Consider the following 14124-nt stretch of genomic DNA (forward strand, 5'->3'; position numbering starts at 1 on the left):
ATAATTGTCATTACTTATTTGAAGTTCTCTATTTGAAAAAAAGAAGTTTTATTGTCATAGGGGAAGTAACTTACGTTGAGGTCACTTTGGAAAAAAAATCAAGAGTTGTCTCCAGTTAAACTTCTCTTACGTGTGGAGTTGCAAATTCATTTTGTATATGAATATATGTCAGGGTAATAACCTCATTATGAAATATTTACTTTTACATGTAAAATATGAAAAACTATTTCTAAGAACAGTTTGCATTTGTTTCTAGTAGTGAAACAATAATAATACATGCATATATGTATTTTATTCAAGAATACAGAAAAAAAATCATGTAAGGCAAAATCAAAAATGTTGACAGATCTATATCTAAAATGTTCAGCATGCTTGCTTTAGCCAATCACTAGCCAGTGTCTTTCGTTTCGTGTTTCATATACTTGCATCTATCTATGTGAATTTAAAATACATGACTTGTATGGAAATCTAAAAATACAATTTTTTTGAAAGTATAAAATTAAAATACTAGTTTAGAATGAAGGTTATTGTGTTAGTCATATTACCACAAAAATGCAACAACTGACAAATCTGATTAATTTTACTTTGTAATTTCTATACAATGATCTTTAATATTATAGGTTACATTTTAGTGTTCAATTCTAATAAAAAATCGGAAATCATGGGAATTCAAAGCAAATTAGAATGAAGTATTATATAAAGACAGGACAGAATACGCATTGTCAGTTTTGAAAAGAGCAAAAGTTGATACAGAAATTTATGACTAGAGTTATAAGCGTAAAGATCACTATTTTTAGGTGAAAGGCGCCCCAGTATCTTGTTACATATATCAATCTGTTGGGTTCTTGTACAATATATGAATAACAAGGTATTGTCTGATTTACAAGATTTGTGACAATCATTTTTCTACGCACATTTTACTTGTATAATTAACAGACAATATTTTGTCTGTTACAGACATGCCTGTTTATGAATACATTCCTCTGACATTTGATAAATTGGGGGAAGTAGCTATTTTGTTTTTCAAAATCCTTGGCATCAGAATATTTACAATCACTCATCCTTTATCTCTATATACTAATTTCTGGTTATAAACGGTTAAAAGTTATTGAATAGGAAGATTTTGAAAAAGTAAGGTTCCGGAAATTACGTATATATTACGGTATTGGCCGATATTTGAATTATTTTGGCCTTATATTAAGACTACCTTAAACAAACGTGAATCTGGAAAGGGCAAAATATTACCATGGTAGACTCTACTGTTATATGATTAACGAGACATGCCAGATGTCACAGCATTTGCAACCAAAATATATTGAATAAGAAATATCTTTCTTGTACTGCAGGATAAGCTTTAATTTTGCAGTGGCCTTAAACACGGGCCAGACTTTTCATGGAGGGGCCTCTGGTATGGTGTTATAAGTGAATTTCATAATTGTAACTGTGTTCGTGAGACTGGATTGTATATTAGCACTTTCAGATATTTGTTGTACTTTTTTTTGTCGTTATTCAAAAAAAAAGAAGCTGGGAGTAGTTTGAATTCTTGCTCATTATTTAACTAAACTTAAAAGAAAAATACAAAACAGAGATCTTTTGTTTTTTTTGTGCGTATGAAATAGTAATACATATAGTATAGTTAAGATCATCAAGATAAGAAAAGATGTTTATGAAATTTGTGATGTTTTTGATTGTCTCGAAAAAAAATAAAATATATCTTCTTTCTTACACCAGGGATATTAATAATATATGAATCTGCAATGAAAAATTGCTTTTATTCTGTTGCTAAAGAAAAAAATGCTCAATATTAAAGTATAAGTGGTTGAATGAAAAAAACTTGTTACATTTATTTCATTTTGACTAAAGGCAGGGTCATAAAAATGCTTTAAGGAAGGAAAATGTTAATGCTATTAGTATGACACTGTCTCATTCGATTTTCTGATTTTGAAAGATACGAACTAAACAATAAGACTGTTAGGGTAGTCGTAATTTCAAATGTTGTAATAATGGACATATCAGATATTGTGTAATTACACATAAAAGTCCCTGTCGGGATCATAAATCAAACTTTATTAACATCTCCAACAGATCACATGCATTTTTAATGATTTTTCATTTGCGGAGCAATAAATTTTCAATATAAAACCTGTAAATTGCTACCAAATGTTAACTGTAATGAAGCAAAAACTTGTTTGACATTAAAGTGATTGTGTTTTTTGTCTTAAACTATAATGCCGTTCTATATGGAGAATAATTAGAAATCTTCCTGAAGTTATTACGTAGCTGCTAGACCCAAAATGATGGATTAAATATTAGATACTTAAGAAATAATAACCACTATCATGGGCCCTTAAAATCGTGAGAAAATACTATTACAAAATTGATTTAGTAATAATGGGTATGGTTGTTGAAATTGTTTGGAAATAGATTGTTTGTTAGACTCTCTTACAGACATGGATTTTGGATTTCCAACTTAAGACCGAGATATTTAAACAGTATATCAGTTGCAGGACTTTTTTTGTAGTTATATAGTTGTAGTTTATGAGACTCTAAATCAAAAGCTTGTTTTTTTTTACTCCGCAGTCTGCAACTTGTACGTGTATTTGTTCCAAAAATTCATAAAATTGTTAAAATGTCATTTTATCTTTGCTGTATGAAAATAGATTCAGGTTCAATGTCCTTTTTAGCTCGACTATTCGATAAGAATAAGTAGAGCTATTGCAGTCACCCATGCGTCGGCATCCGCGTCGGCGTCGGCGTAACCACTTATGTTAAAGTTTTTGTAATAGTTCAAATATTTTCAAAGTCCATAGACATATGGCTTTGAAACTTTGCACACTTGTTCACCATCATGACCCCAACCTGTAGACAGGAGGAGGTAACTCTATCAAGCATTTTGACAGAATTATGCCCCTTTTTCGACTTAGAATTTACGTTAAAGTTTTTGTAATAGTTCAAATATTTTCAAAGTCCATTGACATATGGCTTTGAAACTTTGCACACTTGTTCAACATCATGACCCCAACCTGTAAACAGGAGGAGGTAACTCTATCAAGCATTTTGACAGAATTATGCCCCTTTTTCGACTTAGAATTTACGTTAAAGTTTTTGTAATAGTTCAAATATTTTCAAAGTCCATTGACATATGGCTTTGAAACTTTGCACACTTGTTCACCATCATGACCCCAACCTGGAAACAGGTGGAGGTAACTCTATCAAGCATTTTGACAGAATTATGCCCCTTTTTCGACTTAGAATTTACGTTAAAGTTTTTGTAATAGTTCAAATATTTTCAAAGTCCATTGACATATGGCTTTGAAACTTTGCACACTTGTTCACCATCATGACCCCAACCTGTAAACAGGAGGAGGTAACTCTATCAAGCATTTTGACAGAATTATGCCCCTTTTTCAACTTAGAATTTACGTTAAAGTTTTTGTAATAGTTCAAATATTTTCAAAGTCGGCATTGACATATGGCTTTGAAACTTTGCACACTTGTTCACCATCATGACCCCAACCTGTAAACAGGAGGAGGTAACTCTATCAAGCATTTTTTTTACTATCAAGCACTAAGAATAGTCGAGCGTTGCTGTCCTACCGACAGCTCTTGTTTTCAATTCAAATATTTACATAATTATGAGTCAGAAGCTTATTAATGAAAAACTAAACAATTAAAAAAAGTCTGTGAAGGTAGGAGTGATTTAGTTAAATTAAAGATGTTTTATTCTTCCCTTAGTAACGTCCAACTAACTAAATCGTTGACCTACTTTTCGTAGGCTCGTGAACTTGTTTATATCTGTATAGACTCAACATTTAAATGATTGGGTAATTAGATGCTATTGTGTAAAATTTATGTGAAACAGAGCGTCATTTGACGAAAGTTTAGGGCAGCAGAAATGTTAAACCAAAATTTTTCTTGAAAAGTTTGAATTAGGGTATCTAGATTGATAATTGAAATGCAAAATAGCAATGAAAACAATCTCTTTTATGTTGACTTTGACAGTCATTTATTTTTTTCAAACAATTGCCTTTTCTTGCTTATAATATACTGCTGGAACCAAAAGAGATTATCCAGCACCATCAGTATAGAGCCAGACCAGACTGCACTTCAGAACAGTATGACCACGTTCAAGACTGTTGGCTGACCAATTTCAAAATTTTGTATTGATATCCCCAAAATTAATAATGGATGGTTCCAAAAAATGGAGACAAGACGAGTGCTCTTATAAATATTCAGCAGGCTACTTATACTAAGGTTTAATGATAAACAAATATACATGTATCAAAAGCAGGATTGTACGAAAGACCAGCTAAGAGACATTTCAGTTTTTCCAAATTTCATCTTTAGAGTTCACAATTCTAACTTCATGAATTGTATTCACGTTTTTAACATACGGAATTCACAGATTCACGATTTCAGTTTCACTGGAATTCATGATTTCAACACAAATTCAACTTCATGTTTTGAAGCTCAAAGCATCAATTCATGGAGCTGAATTCATGAAGTTGAAAAAGTGAGTTCGTGCAGTTGAAATCGTTAATTCATGAAGATGAACCCGAGAATTTCAGAAGTTGAAATGTCACCATCTTAGGATAGGCAACAGAAGTAAATTATTATTTGTATTTCTCTATAGGGTTAAAGGTTTAAGTTATGGAATTGTTAGTACATGAACACTGATTAACTGATTTAAGTTTACTACATGTGAGCTTGTGGCAAATAATAAAAATTATATTCTATGGACTTTAAAATGACAGTGACAGGAGGGTGAGGATATAATGCCAGTTTTTTCAATATCAAATTTAGGAGTCGGGACAGTTAACTTCCACGTGTTCACAAGTAGGGCACTTGTTAAATTTATTATCCTTTTTATGAGTAACCTTATTTGCTCTTTGAAGCAATTTCCTTTCGCTATTCATCCACTACTGAATGTTAAGATAAAAACAAACAAAAGGAAAGTTTTTATCAATTTGAATTCAAGCGAGAACAGGAAGTGATGTTTCCATTGTCTGGACTGTTGAATTATGGGTATTATCTCCAGGAAGTGATGTTTCTATTGTCTGAGATTTTGGAATTATGGGAAATATCACAAATTGTCGTCTGCAGATGACACATTTAAGTATCAACTTCCTGTCAAAGATGAAGAGACTGAAGATTATGTGTTTATTCTTTGCTTTTTGATCATCATTTTTTTGTTTTGTTAATAAAGCTGGAAATATTTGCACTTGTTATATGCTTTTTAAATTGAATATATTAGGGAAATTCTCACATTATGTAGTCAATTTAATCTACAATCATATTGGACTGGAGGGTTTGTTTTTGTTTCCTTTTTTTTTTTTCAACATGCTAATTTTAATTAACGTATTTGTTATGAAATTGACATGTTAAGTGTTGAACATACTTGTTATGAAAATAAATTGGTAAAGAAATAAAACTTGGAAAGATCTAAATGTCTAATTGCAGTCATCGAATTTAGCACTGGCCCGGTGGCCCATGGCCAGTGAAAATTAGTTCGGACCAGTGTAAATTTCAAGAAAATTTAGTTAAATATATAGTAGAATAAATTCAAAACTGAAATTCGGGCCAGTGAATTCAAAATCTTAAATTCGATGACTGTTATTGGTTAATTGATATTGAATAACCTTAATATAAGACATCCAATGAGAGAGTTTTGTGTAAAGACGTACAGTCTAAATTGTATTACCTGTCTCTTTAATTTAACGTGACCCTGGCTGTTACAGTTATTACATGTATATGCACCCTGTTTATAAACTTGACCTTGTTCAAAATAGTCAGCAGCTAAGGTAATGCAGATTTTGTTTGTTAATTTTGTCAATCTGTACGCTGTACATAAACGTCTATAGAAGAACAAGTTGATGTTGCAAATTCTCTTGAAAGAAGTTTAGTTCATGGAAAATAGTTGACCAATAGGATGTTGCTAAGGACGTCTTATACATTGTACCAACATAAAATTATTCATATACTAATTTCCTATCTAAATAATAAACTCATACATTTACAATAATGCATCATACTAGTAATACATGTGCTATACACATAAATTGAAGTGCTTAAGTTTAACATGAAAAAAGTATACAACAAGTATACAAGCATGTTCATGTTTTATAAATGACTCTGATATCAATGCCAAACTAAATAAAGTGTTCACCTCTCTATAACAGCCATTTTAGCTCAGTCCTTTTGCAGACCACTATATACAGGTTAGACTGTAATTGATATCTCTTATCTAGATTTTATTACCACAGACCCCCAGATCATAATAACAGCGAAGCATAAACTAATGTCTCTCAAGAAATAGAGCTCAGACTGTGCCATATCTGTTCCAGACATTGCAATCTGATAAGGATTTTTATATTGAGATATAAATATTAATTATAGATGTATGATAGTTACAGTATTCACTTTCAAGCAGTGTTGCATTACCATTTGAGCCGCGTCATGACAAAACCAACATAATGGGTTTGCGACCAGCATGGATCCAGACCAGCCTGCGCATCCGCACAGTCTGATCAGGATCCATGCTGTTTGCTATCAGTTTCCCTACTTGTAAAAGAGTTGGTAAGCGAACAGCATGGATCCTGATCAGACTACGCGGATACGCAGGCTGGTCTGGATCCATGCTGGTCGCAAACGCATTACGTTGGTTTTGTCGGGACGCGGCTCATTTCTAGAGTTAAAGACTTGGGGAGCCTCATGCCCTCTCTCGCTCTGTAGCACTTAGCACTGTGCCAGATGGCACTGTCACAAGAAATCAGTTTAAATCTATCTTCATATTTGTAGAGGTTTTGTCAATTCAATTCCTAGTTTTTGTCTTCTGTTTTTTTGTGTTTTTGCTTTCACAAAGAGTTTTGAATTTATCACAAAAAATCTTTATTAGACTCAGTGGGATAACAGGTTGAAAATAAAGCTTTTAACCCTTAGCCTGCTAGCAGCTAGCGCTTGATGCTAAACATGTGACCAGTGCAGACTAAGATAAGATGGTTAATCAGGGCTTCCGTTAGTGGAAGTTTTGGAGTCATTTACTCCTTCAAGATATAGGCTTGTGACTTCCCAAATGTAATGCTTTTTCTTCTTAACCTATAAAATGTGACTTTCAGTGTCAAAGATTTTGCCCTGGTTAATGGTTTAACCATGATAGCTATAATCATTCACTCAGCATTTATTTTGAAATTATCCCAACAAGTTTTGAATGGTTTTGGCCGGATTACAAAGACTGACAGGTCCATTTAAGGTTATTTAGGGGGTTAGAGTTAAAGAGGTTATTTGTGACATAATATTTTCTTTTAATGCTGTCAGAAAAAAACAACAACAAAGAACTTTGTTTAACAAATTATGGTTAAGAGAACATTAAAATAACAAAATTAGCTTTTTATTTATCTATTTAAGACACAAGAAATTGAGCTTTGGATATGGAATATTATTGGAACAAAGAATTTTGTATTTTTTTAAGCTTGTTAATCTGTCAGAATTCTGCCATTGGGACATATTGTTTTTATGCACTTTACAAAATTGTACTCTAAATGTAAAATGGGCACTAAAAAATTGTTTATTATTTCTTTCACCTCAAAATGTTTGAATTAAATCCGAGATTTTGTGCTGAATCAGTTTAGTAACAATTTTAAGCATGTTTTTAAATGGTGCCGTCTAGGAGACGTTATGTGATGGTTTAATTGTACCGATGTATCCAGGGACTGTAGAAATTAAAGTAAACGTTGCATAGAATTACAAACACTGCTGTAATTTGATACATGTTACAGTTGCAGGAAGTGCCTGATTTGCATAATTTTGTCGTCTGCTGCATGATGCATTTCTGCTGCGCATGCAATCATGTTTAATTGTGTCATTAACAACATTATCATCTTTTTTTACGCTACTCATTAATCTGTAAAAATCAGGACTGTTAAATTGAGTGAACTTTTATCCTTTGCATATCTTTTTTGCCTCTAGCCAGTTTTACTGTTAGGGATTAAAAAGCTATTGTTGGGAAATATATTCTGAGATTTTCTTCATCATGGCAGGTGTGTAATATGCATACAGGTTTCTAGTGTTGTTCTTTAGTTGAAAATAGAATTGTTGAATTTGTCTGTTGTCTGTTTTTCAATACTTTTTAGGTGTATAACATGGTCTGGATTAAGAAAAAAGCGATATATTTCATTTTCTAGATGATTAAACAATACATGAGTTTTTGGATAATGATGATGAATGTGAGGATTAGCAATGACTCAAAAGAAATGCCAACTCTGTCTAGAATTGAGACATTCAAGGCTTAATCCTGAAGACTTGCTGGCTCATGTATTTTCTAATTAAAGATATTATGGAACATCTGGAGTAGTCCCGATGAATGCATGAATTAGCGCCTCTTGTCAATTTAATTAAACATTGTCACTGTGCCTCACAATGGCAACACAGTCCACATTGGGTGACAGAAAAAAAAAGGAAGATTTCCAGAAGATTTCCTGTTCCATTCCCTGCCCCTTCATAGGCAAGCCCTTAGTTTTGTTTCTTGATATTCAAATAGAATTTTTCTTTTCTTGACACTGACTCAAAGAGATTTGATAAAATATTGATATATGCTATTTTAGCAAGATTTACATAGATCTTTAAGATACCATTTTAAGCTTGTCTGTTTCAAAGAATAAAATCAAGCTATCATGATTGCTACCACATCATCATTGTTGTCAGTCAAAATCTTTCATGTAGCCCATTATTTAAACATTTTAAAAGTTCTCAACATTAAACTTGATACATTTGCATGCTTATCATGAAAAGGTGGAGTTGTTAGACAAGGGGCATTATAAATTCTGAAAGCTATGTTTTTGGAGTATTGCCCCTTTTTTAACTCAGAATTTTTAACAGGCAAGTATTAGCACCGAATATGGTGCTCTTCTGTTAGCTCAACTATTCGAAGAATAGGGAGATTTATTGTACCTTTAAAGGCCTTGGCAACTGAGCGTCATAATTTTGTTAAGTTTTTTGTTTGCAAGATTGTATCTGAAGGGAATGGGTTGAAACTTCACAAACTCATTTGAGGACATTATAGGAGGTCACTAATCCAAAGCCCATAACATGGGTTTTGACAGAATTATGAACATAGAAAATTTTATATGATCCAGGCTCTTGATTTTCTATCAAGCACTGACAATAGTGGAGCATGCTCGCCCTATAGATAGCTCTCATTATTATACGTAGTAGTAAGAAAGACATTTTTTTTATTTTGACGAATTAATGTTAGCCTGCTTGTAGCAAGTTCAGATTTTACCCATGCTGAGTTGTCTGATCATCATGGTCTGCAATGCTCGTTATTCACTTACACAGAAAAGTATATAGTATATAAGATCCAAAATATTTGTCTCACAATACTTGTCCTGCAACACTTTTCTTGTAGAGGAAATACAAAAGACTTCTAAAAATTATAACATACATGTATGTGTTTGTTTTAGCTTGATAAAATTTGCTCAGGAAAAATTATATATTGATGGCATATTTTTCCAGTAAAATTCAATAAATTAAGCAGTCATTAACAAATAAATATAATTATGAAAAGGCCCGATCACTAAGAACAAGGAAAACAAAAAAACAAAAACTTGAAAATCGCAGAATTATCATCATCATAACAATAATTTAATGAAGCTTTGTGTGTGAAACAATAAGGCAAAATGGTCATTATTCTTTTAAAAAAAATCTTTGCATGCAATCGCTGCACTTATTTTATGCACACAACCAAGCATGAAATTTGAACCATTAGAGAGAGTTAAAATTCCATTGAACAAAAGCAGCCACACAAGGTGAACCACAAAGTTTCCCACTGTCTTGATGCAGATATTGCAGATCTCAGGTGAGAATAATTGTGTCTATTACAGTTCTCACAATGGGGTCTAATTCTGTGGCTAATTAAGTGGTTATTGGTTAATTTGTGTGCACAGTTGATGTCATATTTGATGTCATCTTTGACACATGAGGTGTGAAATAATCACCTGTCAATTAAAGGTGGTGAATCCTAATTATCAGTTTGTTAAAATTTGATGAAAATGAGTTTTTTATGTTAATATAAAGTATGGTACCTTTAAGGAAGTTAAATTTCTATAAATTCAATTCAATTCAAACTTTTACTAATCAGTCTTTCGGATGAGACTTTAAATCGAGGGACTGTGTATGAGTGCTTTAACACTTTGCATGGAGAAGCTTCTGGAACTCAGGGCATCTTTCTGTATCTGTATCCTGCACTATCCTCCAAAATCTAAAATCATACTAATGACTAATACTATTCTTGTGAACTCACCCAGCAAGTATAAATAAACTCAAATACACACAATATACACACACTTTTATTGGGGTTATGTATATAGTTACATACTAATAGCAAATAAAAATGAAAGAAAATACATGTAAACATGATAAAAGATGCTATTTATGCCCCCATTTTGAAAAAAAGGGGGTATATTGCTTTGCACTTGTCGGTCCGTCGGTCCGTCGGTCCGTAGACCAAATGGTTTCCGAGTGATAACTAAAGAACCCTTAGGCCTAGGAACTTCAAACTTGGTATGGTGATTGGTCATGACCAGTAGATGACCCCTATTGATTTTGGGGTCAAGGGGTCAAAGGTCAAGGTCACATTGACCTTGAAAGCAAAAACGGTTTCCGATCAATAACCAAAGAACCTTAAGGCCTAGGAACTTCAAACTTGGTATGGTGATTGGTCATGACCAGTAGATGACCCCTATTGATTTTGGGGTCAAGGGGTCAAAGGTCAAGGTCACATTGACCTTGAAAGCAAAAACGGTTTCCGATCAATAACTAAAGAACCTTAAGGCCTAGGAACTTCAAACTTGGTATGGTGATTGGTCATGACCAGTAGATGACCCCTATTGATTTTGGAGTCAAGGGGCAAAGGTCAAGGTCACATTGACCTTGAAAGCAAAAACAGTTTCCGATCAATAACTAAAGAACCTTAAGGCCTAGGAACTTGAAACTTGGTATGGTGATTGGTCATGACCAGTAGATGACCCCTATTGATTTTGGGTCAAGGGGTCAAAGGTCAAGGTCACATTGACCCTTGAAAGCAAAAACAGTTTCCGATCAATAACTAAAGAACCTTAAGGCCTAGGAACTTCAAACTTGGTATGGTGATTAGTCATGACCAGTAGATGACCCCTATTGATTTTGGGGTCAAGGGGTCAAAGGTCAAGGTCACATTGACCTTGAAAGCAAAAACAGTTTCCGATCAATAACTAAAGAACCTTAAGGCCTAGGAACTTCAAACTTGGTATGGTGATTAGTCATGACCAGTAGATGACCCCTATTGATTTTGGAGTCAAGAGTTCAAAGGTCAAGGTCACATTGACCTTGAAAGCAAAAACGGTTTCCGATCAATAACTAAAGAACCTTAAGGCCTAGGAACTTCAAACCTGGTATGGTGATTGGTCATGATCAGTAGATGACCCCTATTGATTTTGGGGTCAAGGGGTCAAAGGTCAAGGTCACATTGACCTTGTAGGTAAAAACGGTTTCCGATCAATACCTAAAGAACCTTAAGGCTTAGGAACAATAAACTTGGTATGGTGATTGGTCATGATCAGTAAATGACCCCTATTGATTTTGGGGTCAAAGGTCAAGGTCACATTGACCTTGTACATAAAAACGGTTTCCGATCAATAACTAAAGAACCTTAAGGCCTAGGAACTTCAAACTTGGTATGGTGATTGGTCATGATCAGTAGATGACCCGTTTAGATTTTGGGGTCAAGGGGTCAAAGGTCAAGGTCACATTGACCTTTTAATTAAAAACGGTTTCTGATCAATAACAAAAGAACCCTTAGGCCTAGGAACTTCAAACTTGGTATGGTGATTGGTTATGACCAATCAGATGACCCCTATTGATTTTGGCGTTAAGGGGTCAAAGGTCAAGGTCACATTGACCTTGTAGGTAAAAACGGTTTCCGATCAATAATGAAAGAACCCTTAGGCCTAGGGACTTCAAACTTGAGATGGTGATTGGTCATGATCAGTAGATGACTCCTATTATTTTTGGGGCCTAGGGGTCAAAGGTCAAGGTCACATTGACCTTGTAGGTAAAAATGCTTTCGGATTAATAACTTAAGAACCCTTATGCCTAGGAACTTCAAACTTGGTATGGTGATTGGTCATGACCAGCAGATTACTCCTATTGATTTTGGGATCAAGGGGTCAAAGGTCAAGGTCACAATGACCTTGTAAGTAAAAACGGTTTCTGATCAATAACTCAAGAACGCTTAGGCCTAGGAACTTCAAACTTGGTATGGTGATTTGTCATGACCAGCAGATTACTCCTATTGATTTTGGGATCAAGGGGTCAAAGGTCAAGGTCACAATGACCTTGTAAGTAAAAACGGTTTCTGATCAATAACTAAAGAACGCTTCGGCCTAGAAACTTCAAACTTGGCATGGTGATTGGTCATGACCAGCAGATGACCCCTATTGATTTTGGGGTCAAAGGTCAAGGTCACATTGACCTTGTATGTTAAAACGGTTTCCGATCAATAATAAGAGAACCCTTAGGCCTAAGAACTTCAAACTTGGCATGGTGATTGGTCATGACCAGCAGATGACCCCTATTGATTTTGGGGTCAAGGGGTCAAAGGTCAAGGTCACATTGACCTTGTAGGTAAAAACAGTTTCTGATCAATTTACTAAAAACGCCTAGGCCTAGGAACTTCAAACTTTGTATGATGATTGGTATTGACCAGCAGATGACCCCTATTGAGTTTTGGGTCAAGGGGTCAAAGGTCAAGGTCATGACCAGTAGATACTTTATAACCCTTATTAATTGTTTGATCACTGGGTCAGACGTCATGCATAATAACCTTATCACATGACTAATTGGCTGCTGATAGGGGGCATACATGTTTTACAAACATATCTTGTTATATATTAAACTTTCAAAGCTATTGTTATGACCATCTTATTGGTATTTAAATGATCATTTATTAAAGTCCATTTTCTGTGAAGTAAGAATGCGACATCATTTCAAAAGGGTAGATAATCATAAGCTTAATCTCTTTCATGCAATTTATTTGCCTTAGTAATTTTTTGATGCAATGGCCCTTTTCTTAAAAGATAAACCTTATAAATCCTTCAGCTCAGTTTTGCTCCTTTTTCCATTTATTTTTAGCTCGACTATTCGATAAGAATAAGTAGAGCTATTGCAGTCACCCGAGCGTCGGCGTCGGCATAACCACTCATGTTAAAGTTTTTGTAATAGTTCAAATATTTTCAAAGTCCATAGACATATGGCTTTGAAACTTTGCACACTTGTTCACCATCATGACCCCAACCTGTAGACAGGAGGAGGTAACTCTATCAAGCATTTTGACAGAATTATGCCCCTTTTTTTCGACTTAGAATTTACGTTAAAGTTTTTGTAATAGTTCAAATATTTTCAAAGTCCATTGACATATGGCTTTGAAACTTTACACACTTGTTCACCATCATGACCCCAACCTGGAAACAGGAGGAGATAACTCTATCAAGCATTTTGACAGAATTATGCCCCTTTTTCGACTTAGAATTTACGTTAAAGTTTTTGTAATAGTTCAAATATTTTCTAAGTTCATTGACATATGGCTTTGAAACTTTGCACACTTGTTCACCATCATGACCCCAACCTGTAAACAGGAGGAGGTAACTCTATCAAGCATTTTGACAGAATTATGCCCCTTTTTCGACTTAGAATTTACGTTAAAGTTTTTGTAATAGTTCAAATATTTTCAAAGTCCATTGACATATGGCTTTGAAACTTTACACACTTGTTCACCATCATGACCCCAACCTGGAAACAGGAGGAGATAACTCTATCAAGCATTTTGACAGAATTATGCCCCTTTTTTGACTTAGAATTTATGTTAAAGTTTTTGTAATAGTTCAAATATTTTCAAAGTCCATTGACATATGGCTTTGAAACTTTGCACACTTGTTCACCATCATGACCCCAACCTGTAAACAGGAGGAGGTAACTCTATCAAGCATTTTGACAGAATTATGCCCCTTTTTCGACTTAGAATTTATGTTAAAGTTTTTGTAATAGTTCAAATATTTTCAAAGTCCATTGACATATGGCTTTGAATCTTTGCAC

General features: G+C 34.0%; 1 protein-coding gene across 1 annotated transcript in view; it reads left to right on the forward strand.

Moving 5' to 3' along the window:
- Positions 1–14124, forward strand: part of LOC132760228 (cleavage and polyadenylation specificity factor subunit 5-like) — a 34464-nt gene that overhangs the window by 8015 nt on the left and 12325 nt on the right. The gene's annotated exons all lie outside the window — the stretch shown is intronic.

This window comes from Ruditapes philippinarum, unplaced genomic scaffold (genome assembly GCF_026571515.1).
Source record: "Ruditapes philippinarum isolate M1 unplaced genomic scaffold, ASM2657151v2 ctg2196_1_1_1_1, whole genome shotgun sequence".
NCBI classification, from domain to species: domain Eukaryota; kingdom Metazoa; phylum Mollusca; class Bivalvia; order Venerida; family Veneridae; genus Ruditapes; species Ruditapes philippinarum.